This window comes from Castor canadensis, chromosome X (assembly GCF_047511655.1).
Source record: "Castor canadensis chromosome X, mCasCan1.hap1v2, whole genome shotgun sequence".
Classification (NCBI taxonomy): Eukaryota; Metazoa; Chordata; class Mammalia; order Rodentia; family Castoridae; genus Castor; species Castor canadensis.
Window position 1 is genome coordinate 114,209,707 of NC_133405.1, and position 19,138 is coordinate 114,228,844.

General features: G+C 34.3%; 1 protein-coding gene across 15 annotated transcripts in view; it reads left to right on the top strand.

The window, feature by feature from the left end:
* Positions 1 to 19,138, top strand: part of Dmd (dystrophin) — a 2,168,746-nt gene that overhangs the window by 1,805,012 nt on the left and 344,596 nt on the right. The window lies entirely within an intron of this gene.

A 19,138-nucleotide genomic window follows, 5' to 3' on the forward strand; every position in this document is an offset into this window, starting at 1 on the left:
GCCCTTAAACAATAAAAACCAGTCCATCTTTTAGCAACTCAAAGTCTTCTTTCATATGGTAGTCTCCAAGAGAAGACAATGATATAATTATTTATTAATCTTCAATGATATAAAATGAAATATTAAAAAGTTACAGGCCCAAAAAATAATTTTGATTTTTCCACTAGGAAATTAATTTGTTTGTAGTAAAGTAGTCATCATAATATATATGTTTTGACCTTTTTGCTAACTGAGATCTATGATGTAGGTAATTTATAGTACTGTGAAATTAGACCATCTAATCTACCCTTCCCTTAGAAGGCAGTGCATGTAGTACAATTCCTAGTTTCCTTAACCCACTGTAGACATGAGGAAAATCATCATATAGTTGGAATACTACTATCATAGTTAAATTCTCTTGTGGCACAAACTGATAAATATATCTATCAGGAAACAATATATTTAAGGCTATCATTTTGAAATCAGCAGCATGAAACATGGTTTTTTTGGTTATGTAATGTCAAAACCACAAAAAAACTCCTAGAATCAAAGTTTTTTAAAGTTCTTTTTCCCATGTACTTGGCATGTCTTTTTTGGAAGTTCTCTTCTTCTTTGCATTTTATGGCACTTTTGGTCCACATTCCCATTCTTCCTTTATTTCACTAAATTCTTAACCTCTACCTACCTTCAAATGTTGGTGTGCCCAAGTACTTAACCTTAGCTCAATTTTTTTTTGTATAAATGCTCCCAGTTATGAAATGACATGGATGGTGACAAATCTAAATCTTTAGTTTGGATCTCTCTTCTGATCTCCTATCCCATAAAATCTTAAGGTCACAAATTCAATGATTCCAAAACCAAGTCATTGGTTTCTGTTTTTTCATTCCCCAGTTGTTGTCTGCTTCAACCAACCCTTCTTGCTGTGTTTCCTATTTCAGTTAATAAAGCATGATCTACCAAGTTGCTCAGGCTAGAAAGTTCAGGTTCATCTTAAACCCTTCTACACTTCCACTGTCTGCATGCCATTGCTTGTTTAACCTCAAAAATATCTCTTCAATAATTGCTCTCCCTTTTCAACAGTGTTGTGTTCTAATCCTTAGTATTTTTTGCTTATATGATAGCTGAATACATATTTAAATTTTATTCCCTCATCAATGTGCCTACCATATCATAAAAACTGCATTTTAAACATTTAGTTAATGAGTGAACTGTGTCTTAATTAATATTTCTGCATTATCAGCCCCAAACCCACATACAAACTCCTTGCAGAATGACTGCCTGGAGAATGAAATCCAATGAATGAAGAGGATAGGTATCCCTTTTCTTCCTAGCTCTGGCTTCATGTCTCAATTGTAGCTCCCATTCTCCAGGCCGTCCAATATACTCTACCCATACCAACCCTTTCCCCAAATATGTCATCTTTTTCATAACTGCTTGCCTTTGCAAGCATTCACTCAGTTAGAATCACCAAGCCTTATATACCTGGTGAAACCTTACTCAGCCCTCAATGCCCAATACAGATGTCACCAATTTTTGTAGTCTTCCCTAAATGCCCACCACAACCCTCCAATTGCTACTAAGCAGAAGATACTGTTTTAAAATTTTCACTTTATTACTTCTAAAATCTTGTATTTCAACATTCTATGAACTACGTCTAACATTTAAAGCAATAGTTAATGTTGCTGTCTGCCTGAAAATTAAAATAATGTTTTGAAATTTATTACCTTGTATTTGTACTTTTATCTAAAAATGTGGGGACTGATTTAATAAGTCTTCTCAAAAATTGAGAAATAAGTTTAGGAAGATGTCCTAAAGAAACTAAATTAGTTAATGAGTCAATCAAGTTGTTTAGTATATAGGCTATACAGCAGGCATAAAGTTTTTTTTTTTAGCCATATCTGTCACACCAGGAGCATTTATAAGACACTGAGTATAAGTGGAGAATATATATAGCATGATTAAATAATTAAAAAAATAACTAAAAGTAGATTGGTTCAAATATTAGCCAACATCTCTCAAATCCTATTTACAGTGTTTATTTTAGTTTCCCCATTCTTGATCTTAAAACAAAGTTCATTTCATGTATCCTAATTGGTAAGACATTCATTTTGGCCCCAATAATGGAAAAATGTTAACTATAGCTTTCAAAACTACCCTGTAAATACCAACAGGTATACATAGTCTTAAATCATGGTACTTATATGAGTATTTATGTATTGGGGATAAACATGATTGTTTTCCTTTCTAAACCAATATAAGTATTGTATGCATATTTTAAAATGATAAATTACATTAATTCATACATATGTATTTCCCTTCAGTAGCTTTTCTTCAATTTTGCAGTGAAAATAAAGTAAATAATTTTTCTCCATTGCATCTTATTGACACAAAGCCTGAAACTCTGAAGCTTTGGTGGTAATAGTTTGGACCAGCAAATTAAGCTCATTAACTAAATTTATTTTGTTTTAAAGTACAGGCATGCTTACAACCACCATTTTCATTTTTCTACTTGGCAAGTTAAGCCCTTAGCAGCTCCATGTTGTAGGGAATTCCCAACTAAGAGTTAGCAGAATATTTTTTATCATCACATTAAAATATTTATTTAAAATAATATACTTAATAATGATTTATATCAATGAAGGAGATAATATTTCAGGGACAATATTTCACCAAGGTGTCATCTGCCATACTGATGCACAGCTTAACCATAGATTAGCTTCCATATTGAGTTGGTTTCTTTCCTTCTAATTTCTACTAAATTAAAAAAAAATACAATTTTTAAAGTACTTTAAAATGCTTTAAATGCTTTTAAATACTCCAGGACAGGTGAAATAAAAGTGGCAAAAATTGATAACTATTTGTCCTACTTGGGTTATCCAATCTCAGATACTGAGGCAAGAGCTTGGTGAGTTACTATATTTGAGATGTGCTATGACTTAAATATAATTTATTTCCCATAGGTTTTTTTTTTTTTTAGTTGTGCTGGGTGGGAGTACATTGTGGTATTTACAAAAGTTGTTAAAATGTATCAAGTATATCATACTTTAATTCACCCTCTCCACCATTCTCCTTTATTCCCCTCCCCTCATTTCTGGAATAGTTTCAACAGGTATCATTCTTCCATTTACATACATGTGTGCACAGTGTTTGCACCATATTCACCCTCCTACACCTTTTCCCAATATTCACTCTCCTACACCTTTTACCAGTCTCCTACCCCCTCTCACTGGTACTAACCCTACAGACAGGACCTGTTTTGCCTTCCTATTCTCTGATTTTATTTAAGAAAAATGACATTTTAACTTAAAAGGGAGTTTCCTTATGACATTTCCATGTATATATGTATTGTAACCCAAATTGGTTCATCTCTATTTTTCTTCATTCTACCTTAGTTCCTTTCTTATGGTGGTTTCATTCATTCATTCTTGTATAAAGAGTACATCAACCATATTCACCTTCTTAATTTCCTTCTTTTACCCTACCCTTCTCATATGTGACCTTCCCTTAATGTGACCTGTTGGCAGCAGAATATTTGATATACCCATGTCATTTAGTCACCCTGAGACTTTCCTAACCCTGTCCATTCTGAACTTACATGTTTAAGAAGTTATTATTCAAGTGACTATGGAATATGTGTTTCTGTGGATTTAGGATTATATCATTTCATTATCAAATTGCCTTTTCTATTTGGAGAATGGATAAGACAGCAACAACTAAGTCCCTGAACTCGATGGAAATACATTATTGCTAGCTAATCATCTTCAGGAAGATAAATATGGTAAATATGGCAAATCAAGAAAAAGAAACAAAATGTTAAAATTGACTACTTAGCTCATTAAAAGAATATCTGCCAAATATAGCTTCTACATGAATAACCACTAGAATATAATTTAAATTTTAAATGTTGCTTTACTTTTAAAATTCACAATTTATATTGCTTATCAAATATTTTAAGGACAGAATTATGATTTCTCAGCTTACTGGAAATAACAATACTTATTTGACTGCACAAATATTTTATTTTCCTTGTAATAAGAATGAAAAATAGCTCTGAATCACTAGTCTACATAAAGGCTTTCATAAAGCTGAATAGCATTTTTCTTTTTTCTTTTTCTCTATTTTGGTGCTAGGGCTTGAACCCAGTTCCTCTAACTACTACACTCCAACCTTTTATTTTATTTTTTTTAAGAAATGTAGTCTCACTGTGTTGCCCAAGCTAGCCTTGAACTCTAGACTCAAATGAACCTCCCATCTCAACCTCTTAAATAGGTGAGACAAATAAAGTAGAATAACTTTTGAACCCAAAATATGTAGATGATATTATAGTCCTTAAGAACAATCCCAATTGCATCTTAACCTTTTGGCTAAAATCAATCCCAATATGAAAATATTTGTTGGTTATTGTTATTCTCATCAAACATTTTTTCTCCACACAGAAAATGGTACATCATACTTGAGCCAGGGAATATTCCATTGCCTTTAGCTTACTTGTTCACTTCATTTATTTATTTATTTATTTATTTATTTATTCATCGTTCATTTATTCCTTTATTTTTCACTCGAGATTGAACCCAGGGCATCATTCATACTAAGCATAGGCTCTGTCACTAAAGTACACCCACAGCTGTGACCTTAAACAGTTTTTCATGCACCATTGTTAAACTGTCTCAGGCTTTCATCTTGGAATATGCAAATTTGTCACATTTACTTATTTATCCTTTTCTGGTTTTTTCTTTTCTTTTTTTGGTGGGACTGGGTTTGAACGCAGAGCTTCACACTTGCAAAGCAGGTGCTATACCTCTTAAACCATACCTCCAGTTGATTTTGTGGAGACAGGGTCTCATGTCTACACTATTTGTCCACATTGGCCTTGGACCTCAATCCTCCAGATCTCAGCCTCCCAAGTAGGTAGGACTTTAGGCATGAGCCACTGGAGCCCAAGTTATTGTTTATGCATTTTTATCAGAATGTGAGCTTACTTTTGTATTGAAAAAAAATCAAGACACAGATTTTGTAAATTTTTCTATAAAGCTTTCAATGAAATATTTTGATTAGACCTTTTAATTTGATGATGTATGTAGTAAACCAGAGACTATGATGAAGCCACTACACCATTGTTATGCATGTTCAGCATTCACAGCTAAAATGTTCAGAAAACTGGCAAATGCATCTTTTCAAGCCTACTATACTGAATCTTTTTGTGGCTTGCTTTATTTGAGAAATTTGTCATAGAAATGTTTTCTCAGAATCTAATACTGAAAAAACTAAATATGTTTCCTCTGGACAGATAATGTGAACTATAATACAATGTATTAAAATTTCACTTTCATTTCAGCAGGCAGGATACTTGCAGCCATGTTCATGCAACTCTATCTGCCCTTACTGCTTTCATCTTCTCAGCTTTGATTCTAAAATCCTGTTATTTTATTAATCTGTTGTATTTGTCACTTACATGAGCCAACTTTAAATCTATTCTCATATATAAGTTTTCTAAAAATATTTTAAATCCTTCCTTAAAGAGGTAAAGGATGCATTGATAGACAAACTTCCAAAGAATACAACCTTAAGAGAGAATGATTCAAAATATGCAAGCCCTCCCAACTATGAATAAAGAACTGGGGTCTTTATAATGAGTGAGGTGTACTGCTTGCTGAAGAGGAAAGTTTACCAATAGTTTGCTCATTGTTATGAACTGCAAACAAATACATTGCTATATGGAGGTTTTTGTTCTTGTTTTTGGTTTAAAAATGCTGTATGTATTAAGCCTTTCATCTAGACAAAAACACAAACAAAAAAGATGTAATCCTTCATAAATCTGGATTAAATGTGGAACTAATGCCTGTCATATGGCGTGCCCAGGATTTTATCTAGTTTTCAAAGTATGCAATTGTGTTGTATAAAAGCATATGATTTGGCCTTTAATATCTGGGAATACATCTATAAAAAGTCATATTGTAGTTAAGTCTCACTATATATTTTTAAAGTATGGTATTTATTTTTAATAAAATAGTCATTGTTGGCTTTAATGGAGGTTGGAAACTAAAGTAGGAATTACTCATCTTAAAAATCCTGAGCCAATTATTTGTTCAATGTGAAATTAATTGTAAGTTACCGTTGCTAGGAGAACTTATTACTCAGTTCCCGTGTATTCCCTCTCATTTCCAGCTTTGTTTATAAAGCTAAAAGCAAATTTTTTTAGGACAGCAATGTCAAATCACATTCCTTACCCAAAGCATTTGATTTTTAGATAGCACTGTGTGTATGTTTTTAAAAGTCCCTACCTCGACCTGGGCAAACAGAACCTTCGTTTACCATGCTATTCCCACCCTGTCTTTGAAACTTCTGAAATGGCTGAGTGGAGTAATTGTTTCAGACATCTGCTTAGCATACTTTGAAGTGCATATAAGTTCTTTTGCAGTTTCATTTCAACCCCAGCTGTCTTCACCAAAGTCTATAATCAATCTGAATTAAGTTGTCCTACTTCTCCTAATAAGTCTCTTATTAAGTTCTGCATCAGCCTCTTAGGGAGACTTAAAAGCTAATTCATGTAGAATTGGCATTTTCTACTAATTCATTTGTCAGCTCTCCAAATTCCAACAAAAACAATTGCAAAGACTATTAATTTGACTCTTCATAAACAACTTATGTAAGTGTAGTATACATTGCAACCAAGCAAATGATTTAAAACAGTGGGTGGGAGAAAATGAGTTGATGACATTCAACACGCTTTCTTTTTTGACTGTTTTGTGATGCCTTCCACATCTAAAGCATAAAGCCATTTATTTACCAAGCAAAACCTCCTGCTTTTACTTTCATAAATAAGATAATTACTGAGTGAACTTTGCTTAACGATAGGAAAAGGCTTTAGTACACTTGGAAAAGGAACATGTTCTTTTTCTTGTTGAACTTATTTTAATTTGGACTTCTTTGTGTTCCTTTGATGGACTGTAATAAAAGAAGCTAGAATTGGTTACCATTGTTATTGCATTAAATCAGAGTTGTATAGCTACTCTTCTGGCCATGGTACATTTAGGAAAACATGTATTATCAAAATGTTCAGCTAATGAGTTCATCTGACATTATTCTACTCAAGAAGTGTTTAATTAGATAATAAAATTTTATCCAAAGAATATCATCCTCCATACTATTTAAAAACAACCATATCAAAAGCTGATCCTTTCATATGCCAATCCTGTTTACTAAGGATTTACTCCAGAAGCTTTGTTTGTAGCTGGTAAAAATTGTAAATGCTGTTTCTCAAGAGTCTTAGGTAATAAAAGACTATTCCAAAAAAACCTAACTAATATATTCACAGTATTAAAGGATCTAAAGCTTCCTTCATTCATCCACTTATGCTATGGTTAAGACCTATAAAGTCTGATCTCATTAGAGAGTGTGAATGTTTATTTCATAAATAAAATTATACTGGGAGTTATATTTATGGCATCTTAGTTTTGTTGGGAACATTATTATTTAGCATCAAGTTGAAGGAGCAAGAATATTTATTAGCTTCTGTGTATGTGGACATATACCACATTAACTAGGAACAGTTCTAAAATGTGAGCTACTTATTTAACTGAAATTTTTTATTTTCACAGAAAATAGAATCATAAAACCTATATATAACATATATTGTTTTTCGTGGGTCTGGAGTTTGAACTCAGGGCTTCACATTTATAAAGTGAGTGCTCTGCTGCTTGAGCAACACCTCTAGTCCATCCAATATATGTTTTTAATTATTCTTTGGTATCAACCAAAATGACAACAGATTTAAAGTTTACAATTTGTTATTCTCCTATCCTAATCAAAACAAGAAATCATTTAAGAACAAATAACCTAAGGAGGACACTCCTATTATCTTCTTGTCATGCTTGGCAATTGCAGTTTTCAAAATTTAACAGTTAACCTTGACACCAATACCAGGCCTTATACAGCCTTATGTTAACTAAGTTAAGCAATGGCATTGAAAAAATGTTCTTTGTGAATCAGTTTCCTGGGTATTATTGAACAGATGTGCCTATAAATATTAACATAACCTTTTTGTTTTAATGGGACCTAAGAAAAGAAGTTACATAACAAGATTTTTCATACTTGGGATGGCCAAGTCAGGTAAAAATAGCCTCTCTGTATGATTTTTTCAGTCCTATTTTGCTCTTGCACATGTGAAAACTCTTTAGACGTAATGAAATTTTTCCTTTTTTTTCTTTACTGTTGTGCTGGCTGGGGGTACATTGTGGCATTTACAAAGGTTCTTATAATGTATCAACTGTATCATACTTAAATTCACCCCCTCCACCACTCCCCTTCAGAAAAATTCACCCCTCTGTACCCTACTTTCAGCTACCTATCAGAATTAATGATAGAATACATGAATTAATGAAAAGATCTAAGAAATTGATAATTATCAGTAAGAAATTAGCTTCAGAAGTGAACTTTGCTTATAGTTATAGAATTGGTATGTATCTGGGGATTCAAATTGTCCACATACAGTCATTGAGATTGTCAGTGGTTCCTTCTTTAGTGTGCATCAGAATCATCTGGAGGGATTGTGGAAGCCTGTATTGGTGAACTCCTTTTCTAGAATTTCTGATGCTGAAGGTCTGGAGCAGGGCATCCAATCTGCCTTTCTAGACAGTTCCAAGGTGATAGTGAGGCTGACAGTGTAAATACAGATTTTAAGAACCACTGTTTAATATCAAAGCTACTAGGTATGTACATAAATACATATTTTGTGTATTACTAGTAATTCTTTAATTAGAAATAATATTTTTATTTTAATAGAAATAGAAATACTTTTCTCCTGTTATTTAAAAATAAGATTTCTTTTTCTTCTTCTTCTTTTCTTTTTGGTGGTACTGGGGTTTGAATTCAGGGCCTCACACTTGCTAAGCCGGTGCTCTACCACTTGAGCCATGTTCCCAGATTTTAGTTATTTTTTGAATAAGGTCTTGTATTTATACCTGGGTCAGCCTAGACCAAGATCCTTGTTTTTTTTATTATTATTATTGTTTTATTATTTATGTGTTCATACAAGGCTTGGGTCATTTCTCCCCCCTGCCCCCACCTCCTCCCTTACCACCCACTCCGCCCCCTCCCTCTCCCACCACCCCCTCAATACCCGGCAGAAACTATTTTGCCCTTATCTCTAATTTTGTTGAAGAGAGAGTATAAGCAATAATAGGAAGGAACAAGTGCTTTTGCTGGTTGAGCCAAGATCCTTGTATATATGCTTCCTGTGTAGCTGGGATGACAAGCTTATACCACCATGCCCAGCTTTTTATTGGTTGAAGTGAGGTCTAATGAACTTTTCTGTCCTGGCTGGCCTTGAACAGCAATCCTTCCAATCTCTACCTCCTTAGTAGCTAGGATTACAGGCCCAGAAAAAAATGATGTTTTTTTCTAATTGAAGAATTACTAATAGTATTCTTGATAATTATAAATAATGCCATTTATTGTTTTTTATATATATCAATATCTATGACATTTATTTAATTTAAAAGTGAATGCAGGCATATAACCTTCTGTTAGAATGATTGATAGTTTGAGAAGGAAGCATCATTTCACTCAGGAACCTTGAAATAAATGATGGCATCTTTATTTCTCAGTCTGTATTATGGAAAGCAGTCACGTTTACTTGTTCCAATTTTCCTATCAGTATTTTAATGACACCCGCAAATTTTAGTTTTAGTTTAAATGGCCTATGATATAACTAGTCTTGGAATTAATACCTTAAAATTAAACTATTTAGTCACATTTTTTCACCTTGTATAAATATTTACTACAGTTGCCAATAATAACAGTTAAATTCACCATATCATTTTCTGCCAGACATACTGGTTAAAAGAGCTTCTAAAATCTGGGACATTCAGAACAGTTGAGACTATTCAATACTTTTAAATATGACCTGCTTGCTTGATGTGAATAGCTGATAGCTTCCCCAGAAACACTTATATTTTATAATTTGCCTTGTCAGCTCTTTGAAACTCTGTGTTCAGGGGAAAGGGTAAATGTTTGTGTGTGAAAATTAAGATGGTTATGGCATGAAAGTGGAAGAGCCACTGAGAGACGGTAGGAAAGAGTCTTGACTGCAGTGATTAGCAAAGGGGGATTTTTCCTAAAGGTGGAATGAAATCACTGTATTAAATACCTGTTCAGGGTTGTGGTATAGTATAAGTAGTATATGTAATGAGAATTATGGGATAAATGTAATAGAAACCAATGTCTATAAATTTAACATAAAATAAGAAACATTAAAAAAAAAAACTTCTCCCTTATTCTGGAATCCCAGGAATGAGAATAAAAGAAATTTTACGTTAAGAGTAAAATTGGCACCAGTGGCTCATGCCTGTATTCATAGCTACTCAGGAGGCAAAGATCAAGAGGATCACAGTTCAAAGCCAGCCAGGGCAAATAGTTTACAAGACCCTATCACAAAAAAAAAAAAAACCCTTCACATAAAAGGGCTGATGAGCTAGTCACCGGTGGCTCACACCTGTAATCCCAGCTACTCAGGAGGCAGAGATTAGGAGGATCAAGGTGTAAAGCCAGCCCAGGCAAATAGTTCGTGAGACCCTATCTTGAAAAACCCTTCACAAAAATAGGGTTGGTGGAGTGGCTCAAGGTATAGGCCTTGAGTTCAAACCCCAGTACCACAAAAAAAGAATAATTTGATTAATGTTCAACATAAAATTGAAATAATTATGATCAAATCAGGTGTATATTAAATAATTGACTAAACTGAATTAGACAGAGTAAAACATGGAAAAACACTGATTTTCAGTGTTTTGAAAATTTGAAAATTGGTCCACATATCATTGGTATACTTTATGTTTGTAAACCAATATTTATTAAGTTTCTATAGTGTGTTCAGCCCTTAAATGTCAAATTCTCTTAACCAGAATGAGGCTAGAGAATCTAATACTAAGATAGATTTCTATTTTCTTTTAAGTAATCAATTTTTATGGTTAATATGTTTTTTCTTCATTTAGTTAGTAACTTGCCAATCTTGTTCAAAACATACTTATTTTTTAAAGTTTTGTTCCCTGGAATTCTACATCACTGTAGACTCAAACATTCCAAATTTTATCATGATCTTAACATGGAATAAGCAAGTTAGTGAATAGAAGTTAATTTATAGGCAATATATGCCAAAATACAGTGACTAAATAGAAACAAAAGTGAATGAGGTACACTGGTAGTATATTGGTGTGTTTTTAAGAATAAATGACAAACCATTGCTGTTTCCTTTTATTTACTTATTTTTCTATGCTTAAAACACTGTAACCCAATTTTGGATTATACATTGCTATAAGCCTAAAACATATTAGGCCTCATTAAATAATACCCATTCACTTGCCCCATGGTTTAATTCTCTTCTCTGCCTCTTGGCAGGTAGTCTACTTGGAACAGCAGTTCACCTGCTTTACCCACAACTTGCCAGTTGGCATTGGCCTTCACATATTTCTGTCAGAGATAGGGCTAAAGCAAAAGAATAGTTCATTGTTTTAGACCTACACACTTCCAATAGTAGAACTGTCATAAATTGTGGTGATGTCTTTCATCCAACAATGCATGAGATTAACAGAAATATAAGCTGAAAAATAAGCATAAATTCTAGTGGTCTTTTGACTTACACTGTGAATAAAATATTGACCTTGGAATCTCCTTGACTTTTTGTTATAAAGGTTAAAAGAAGACATTTTTAAGGTTATCTTAGTGCTAAATTTGCCAGAAGGATGGGAGATGAGTTGTAGTATGCAAGAGGGGTCTTAATGAAATCTGACCTATATTGATTCAAAAAATGATGAATTCCCAACAGAAATATTGGTTTCTTTTCAAGATTTTAAACTCTTTTTGCCACAGAAATACTATTCTCTTTTAGATAATCAATGCAGCATCTCTCTGACATATTTTTGAGAACACTAAGTCATACTCCTGCTTTGAAAAAGAAAAAACCTTTTTCCATTTGAATATAATATATTTGTTAGTTGAATACCAATCACTCTTTTTTGATTTGGCCAATAACTTTGATTTTTTTGGGGGGGGTGGTAGGACTGGGGTTTGAACTGAGGGCTTTGTACTTGCAAGGCAGACTCTCACAAAGCAGATGCTCTCCTGCTTGAGCCACATCTCTAGTTTATTTTCCTCTACTTGTTTTTGGAGATGAGGTCTCTTAACTTTTTGCCTGAGTTGGCCTGGAATCAAGATCTTCCCAATCTCAGCCTCCCAGGTAGCTAGTCTTATAGACATGAACCACTGGTACTCAGCTTAACTTTGATTTTATTAAGTCATATCAGAGTACATTGACTACACACCTTGCCACTTAGACAGATTTGTGTAAGTAGTAATTTATTCATCATTTGCATGTATTTAACTGGACTAATGTCATGATAGCAGTTGTCAAAACAGACTACAATAGAATATGAATTTAGATATTGCCTTATGATGTGATCAGAAAAATCAGACTAATATGTTGAAAGTAGAAGTTACCAATTATATAGGGAGAAAAATGAAAAACTGTATGTAAACTAACTCAAGAAACTAGGTCTTTCACACACACACATATATCCATGAAGGTAAAAGTAACAACCACTGATAAATCTGTAGGGCTAACATTGTTCAGAAGTGAATACATAAGGCTTTCTTTTCAGCCTCAGAATATAATGGAATAAGAATGAACCATTATTAAACAAATTTGCAAATCTAATTTTTTTAAACATGCTATTGTATATATTTGAATGAAGGTAATCCATTCCATTTTATGTTCATTTCACTTGACTTTAACTGATTGCTTATCATGCTTTTTGTTTCATTTGTCAGAAATACAGCCATTTTGGAAAGACTTGAAATCTTAATTAAATTCAGGAGCTACAATAATCTGAAAGTAAAATTGGGTATTTACGAGCACTTTACAATCCTTATCAGCCCTCTACCATGTATTATTTTTATGTCAGTTCTTAGAAAATTTGTATTCATCTTTGAATCATTTCTGCTTTAGTATTTCTAAGTTGACAACATACTGAATGGAAAATCAAATTGACAAAAAAATCCACTTTGTTTCAATAGTGTCTTCCCCATAGAACTAAAATTAAATAAAGGTGCCCAGTATAAAGCAAACTAGGTGTAGCCTGTTGTACAGGTAACTCACAATCCTAGATTCCTCTGCTTATCATTATTCATACATGCAGAGATAGCTTAATTTGTTTTAATGAGGGAAAAAAGCATCTCTTTGAGATGATATATATAATACCATACTGTGTCATGCATTTTCCTTGTAAAAAATGTTGCATTTTATAGCTGTGGCTACATTGTGGCTTAGTGTTTCTTTATAAGCCTATATAATAACAGTCATCGTTTACATGAAATAATATACATTAGAGTTAAGCTATACAATCACAGAGACTTGGTGTATTTTGTGTAATGCTTTATACCCAGTGCCTGGAATATTCCTAGCACATAACAGGTCCTCAATAATATTTTTGGAATAAATGAATAAATAAACATGCACAAAAGCACAGGGCAAAATATTCTCTTTAAAATACATAAAACCATTAAAATGATTTTATAAATAATTTGTTCCCATTTGCCCAGTTTCTGGTCATTATAACTTTTTTCTTGTATCTACAAATGTTCTTTGCCACTTCTTCCTCCTTTTCATAATGACCACAAGCTTATACTGAACTACTTGAGATTTTCCAGATCAACATGCTCTACTCAGAGGGTTATGTCTTTTCTGTTTTCCGTCCCCCCACTATGAAGGACTTCAGTCACCTTATTTACTCAAGGAATTTCTCATCTGACTCAGCATACTTCTTTGCACTTTCTGAACCCCATGACACAACTTCTCGTGGAATGAATTGCATTGTTCTTTAGTAACCCACTCAATCATGTGTCTCTGCTAATGACTGTGAAGCTGTTGAGGATTCCATTTTCCCAGGTATAGTATATACATAGTATATATGTGCAAAGTACAAAGTAGGTGTAAAAATAAGTGCTTTCAAGTGAATTAGTAATTGTCTAAGTGTAATCGAATTGCAGAGAACATGCCATTCATTCCACATTGCAGAAAGCCTTATTGTCTATATTGCAAAAGCCAGCTCATTCAAAACTCACATTAAATCATGCTTCAAGAAAATGCCCACGATTCATCTATCATCACTGTACTTCATGCTTCAACTTATTAAAGACTACTTGCTCTTCCCCAAATATCCAATAGGCTTTTCTACCACTTACCCTTTGTTTAAGCTCTAGTATCTATCCTTCTCCTACCATCCTTGTATAGTTCAAGGAGATTTCATCTTCCATAGTAGAGGAAGGAGAAAAGACAGGTTGTCTCTGGGGGAATATTAGAGGTCAGATCCAAAGAGGCAAGTACCCGAGAAATGATCTTAGTCTGTGGCTCTATCATGGATGAATATATTATCCAGCCTTTATAGAGTCTCTCCCTGAAGTAGCCCAAACCAAACCTGATGTGACTTTGTATCTCCAGTGTTGCCTGACACAATGCTTAACTAGCTCTATGAAGAATGAAAGAAGAAGAAATAGACCTAACCTTTTCATTCATCCTTATAACAGTCCTTTAATGTCCATGTTACTATCCCCTTTCTGTGCAAGAGGAACTCCTTGGAGAATATTTGTAAATAAACTTTGATGATCTCTTGGATCATAGTCTTATTTAATTACTTTCTTTAAGTGGAAAGCCCCAAAAATGAGAGAGAGAGAGAGAGAGAGAGAGAGAGAGAGAGAGACTTATAATCTCAACCCCAGCATCTAAAATCCAAATCCTCACAAGGACCTCTTTTGGGCAAAGCATAAAAAGGCACTCACTACTTTCTTTAAAGACTTTCCCATCCTGTAACATCAATTTAGTAGTAGAGCCCAGGCTGGATTTCAGTTGGATTTCACTATACAATTCTACAGAACTACCTTGGTTTGTAGTTTTCCTAGTCTTTTGAGGCTTTGATTTGATCTTGTATCCAAGCCAGGTGTGGTGATACACTACTATAATTCCAGTACCGGGGAGGCTTAGATGGAGAGTTTCAGGTCAGTATGGGCTACATAGCAAGACCCTTTCTCAAGAAGAAAAATGCCCTCCAGAAGGTGCACCTTATTTTCCTTAAATAGGTTGCTTCATTTTTCTGAAAAATTCCTAGTTCACACCAAAAACTAAACATTTATCCTTGCTCAGAGAGGTAGGGATGCTTCAGAAATTAGCACATAATCATAACTCCACTATAATATAAACCAAGTGATAAATATAAATAATTCAGAGCTAGAACTTAAAGGAAATAAGGTGATTTCTTTTGGGGGGGGACTCAGCATCAAATTTCTGTAGGAAACTTGTGTTCATGAAGCAGTTTGATAATATCTGTTGGTCTAAAGTACTAGCAATTAACACAAAAGTGCCTAACTCTCTTGATTGCTTTTCTTTTCTTCTTCTTCTTCTTATTTTTTTTTTTTGCAGTGCAAGGGATGAAGCCCAGGAAACATGTGTTCATGAAGCAGTTTGATAATATCTGTTGGTCTAAAGTACTAAGGATATTCTGCAGGAACATCCTGGCAGAAATAATAATACAGAAATGCCTTAATGAATATTCAAATCTTGGGAAGGAACAGATAATAAATGAATAAATAAGCAAATAAGTATACACTTGCAAATTACAATTAGTATTAACAAGGAAAATTGGGTACTGAGAGTGAGAAAAGTTGGGGTGCTTATTTTAGATAGAACAACCAGGGATGGGTTCTCTTTAATGATCCTATTAAACTGAGATCTAAAGTATATGAATGGAAACCAGCTAGGCAGAGTAGAAATGTTTAACTCCAAGCAGACAGAACACCATGCCTGAGGGTTCTAAATTAAGAAGGAACATGATGAGATTTCAGAGCTCAGCATCTTTTAAGTTCTTGTTAGAAATGTCAGATACTGGGCAGGGCATGGTATCCATACCTATAATCCCAGTTACTCGGGAGGTGGAGATTGAGAGGATCATGGTTTGAAATCAGCCTGGGCACAAAGTTGGCAAGAACCCATTGCAACAAACAAGCCAGACATGGTCATGTACATCTGTAATCAAAGCTAAACATGAAGTATAGGTAGGAGGATTGTGGTCTCAAGGCCTACCCCAAATGTAAAAGAACAAGACCCTGTCTGAAAAATAAGCAAAAAGGGCTGGGGATGTGCTTCAAGTGATAAGTGCCTGCCTTACAAGCTCAAGGCCTTGAGTTTAATCCCCAGTACTACCAAAAAGAAAGGAAGAGAGGGCGGGAGGGAGGGAGGGAGGAAGAAATAAGAAATGCTGGATTCTCAGGTGTGCCTTGGATCTACAGAATGAAAACACCAGCTGGAGCCCAACAATCTCTGTGTTAGCAAACCCTCCACCTGATTATGATGAACATTATTATTTGAGAATCACTGCCTTAAACTGATGGTTTGAGTCATGAAGAGAAGGGAAAGAGCAAGAGAATATCTCTCCTCAGGGCAATGGTAGTAGCAAATGTGGCACAGACTGTGAAATTTTTGCACATTCATAAAGCTGGTTACAGCCTGGGGATACAGGTCAGTGCTTGCTTAGCATGTGTGAGGCCTTGGGTTCTATCCCAGCACCACAATAAAAAAAAGAACAAAAAAGCATGATAATTGTAAAACTTAAATCTGTCTAGAATAACTCATGAATTTGAAGGTCACTGTCCTTGGGGTTGATGTTTTTAATGATTTATGGATTATTACTTATCTTTAAATAAGTTAATCAATTTCATTAATTGCCATTTTACTTTATGTGTTGTCACATAATTTCTCAGAAAGAAAATACTCACTTTTTTTTCTCTTTTCTTAGCAGCCTAAAACATGGCCTGCTTAAATGATTTGTTTATACTCATTAGAAACCCTTTTAATTGTACATATTTTGCAATTAGCCTCTGTAAAACACTCATGAACTACCTTTTTATTAGTTTTAATTGTGTCATTACAAAGCTGTGGAAAGCTTAAAATGGCTTTGTTTGGTTGGTTGGTTGGTTTGCTTGTTTTTTTCTGTGAAGGAGAAATAATTTGCACAGTTAGGACTATAGAAACAAATTCCCAAGGAAATTAAAGTAACTAAGATTGTTCTTAAATGTTAAACCATTTTCCTTATGATCAGTACTGTCCTGTTTCTCATTCTCAAATTAAATCTGTGAAGGGAAAATGAATAAATATAGAAAAGAAAAAAAAATGGACATTCCAGTCTGTATTTGGGAAATCAAATGAAGTTAGTCCTTACAGTGGCTGCTATCTGTGATCCAGCCACATTCCTTTCACTGGTTGATGTACCCATCCCATAGCAACTGTGAGAGCTGCTAAATGTTCAGAGTTGTAGTCTTTTCCAGAGAATCACCCTCAACTAGAAGGAAGCCTTTCTCCCCTAAGACCACCAGGGGTAAAAAGAACAATCCCTTTGTCTCCATAATGGAGGCCCTGCCAAGGTATAATTTGTGCTTCAAAGTGCTCCAGCTGAGACTGTATCTGCCCTTAGATTCTCTTCCTATCTTCCTGCTTCTCTCACTGCTCTTCTCTGAAGAGCACTCAGTCTGTGCTTCTCTGAACCCTGGCCTAAGGCAGAAAGCATCTGAGACAAAATCTGAGCCTACATTCTGGGCAACACACCAGGCATAAACCAACCAGTGTAAAAAGCCAAGAATTACAAATAACAATGGCAAGCAGGCTTCATGCCTGATGCAGTTCATGAAAGCTCGCCTACACAAAAAAATGGACACTACTAATATTGTAAAGATATAATTCAGCTTTTATTTTAAGAACATTGAGGTTAAAGCTTCATAATGAAGCCATGTCTTGAAAGATGAAGAATTATAATCAATTAAAAGGAGATTATAAAAGAATTTATGTTTTTATGTTGCTTTGTAATTTGTCCAACCATATTTGAGGAGTTCATTCTTCTCAGATATTTTAGAGATTCCAATAGGCCTCTGATTCTCTGGGCAAAGCAAGGTATGGTCCTTGACCCTGTTGGCCCCATTAGGATGATATAGCCACCCAGAATGCTGAACCTGCAAAACATAGCTTAGTTGTACCTGCCCTCAATTCCTGGGTAAATTGCTGTGAGCGCCTCCCTGCCTCCCTGAAGCACATATAAAAGCCACAGGAAAGGCAATGAAGATCTGAATTTGCAGAACATCATCATTTCCATTTCCTCCTCCAGCTTCCCATGCCTAACCCAGCATAAAGAATCCTGGGACTTTTCCTAACACCTCCTCTTTTAAACTATTTTTCCAAGGACTTGGTTCACAAGTATTTGTTCAGTGAGGTTTCATTGTAGAGGGAAGTGCAGTTAGTCACTACTTCATTTCTTAAATTGGATTAAGTAATATGTGTAATGTAAATTTCTCTGAACGGTATAAATAACCCTAGAATGATACTTCATTCTTGGACTCTACTAATTGTGAATTCCTAATAAGTGAGATGGGACTTCTACAAATGAGCACATTAAGATTTAAAGAGGTCTTATTTTTCCATTTACATACATGAGTATACAATATTTCCACCACATTCACCCTCCTACACCCTTTCCTTATATCCTCCACAATACGATAATAATAAAAAAAAGTCAGTTAAAAACAAAAAAAGATTTCAGGAGGAAAGTTTAATATCCCTAAGAAAGGAGATTTTTAGACTCAGTAGCACTGTTTGAATATAAATAAAGATATGTATGCATACACATATATATACTTACATATATGCATACATATATATACTTACATATATGCATATACACATACATACAAAGCATATATGCTCTATATGTATAAGTATATAACTTATTCAATCTATATACTCAAGATCAATTTTTATACACACATATTCAAGCAACCCAAAGTGTCTTCTTCCTCTGGTTGCTTATGCTGTGGTCCCTCTTAAATTATACTGGACCTCCACAACTGACACTCCTATTTTCTCTCCATCTACAAACCTCATCTTGCTTTATTTTCCTCCCAATCAGTTGACATTCCAGTCTGTATTTCAAACACATTCTGGCTAAACTTGAAACTGTCTTATTTCTGAATGTTTGTTCCATGTTGGTCTGACAAAATCACAAACCTGGATCAACTGTTTTCCGCATTCTTGCAGGAAGCATTGTTGGAGAAAGGAATTTGGACAGATTAGTTC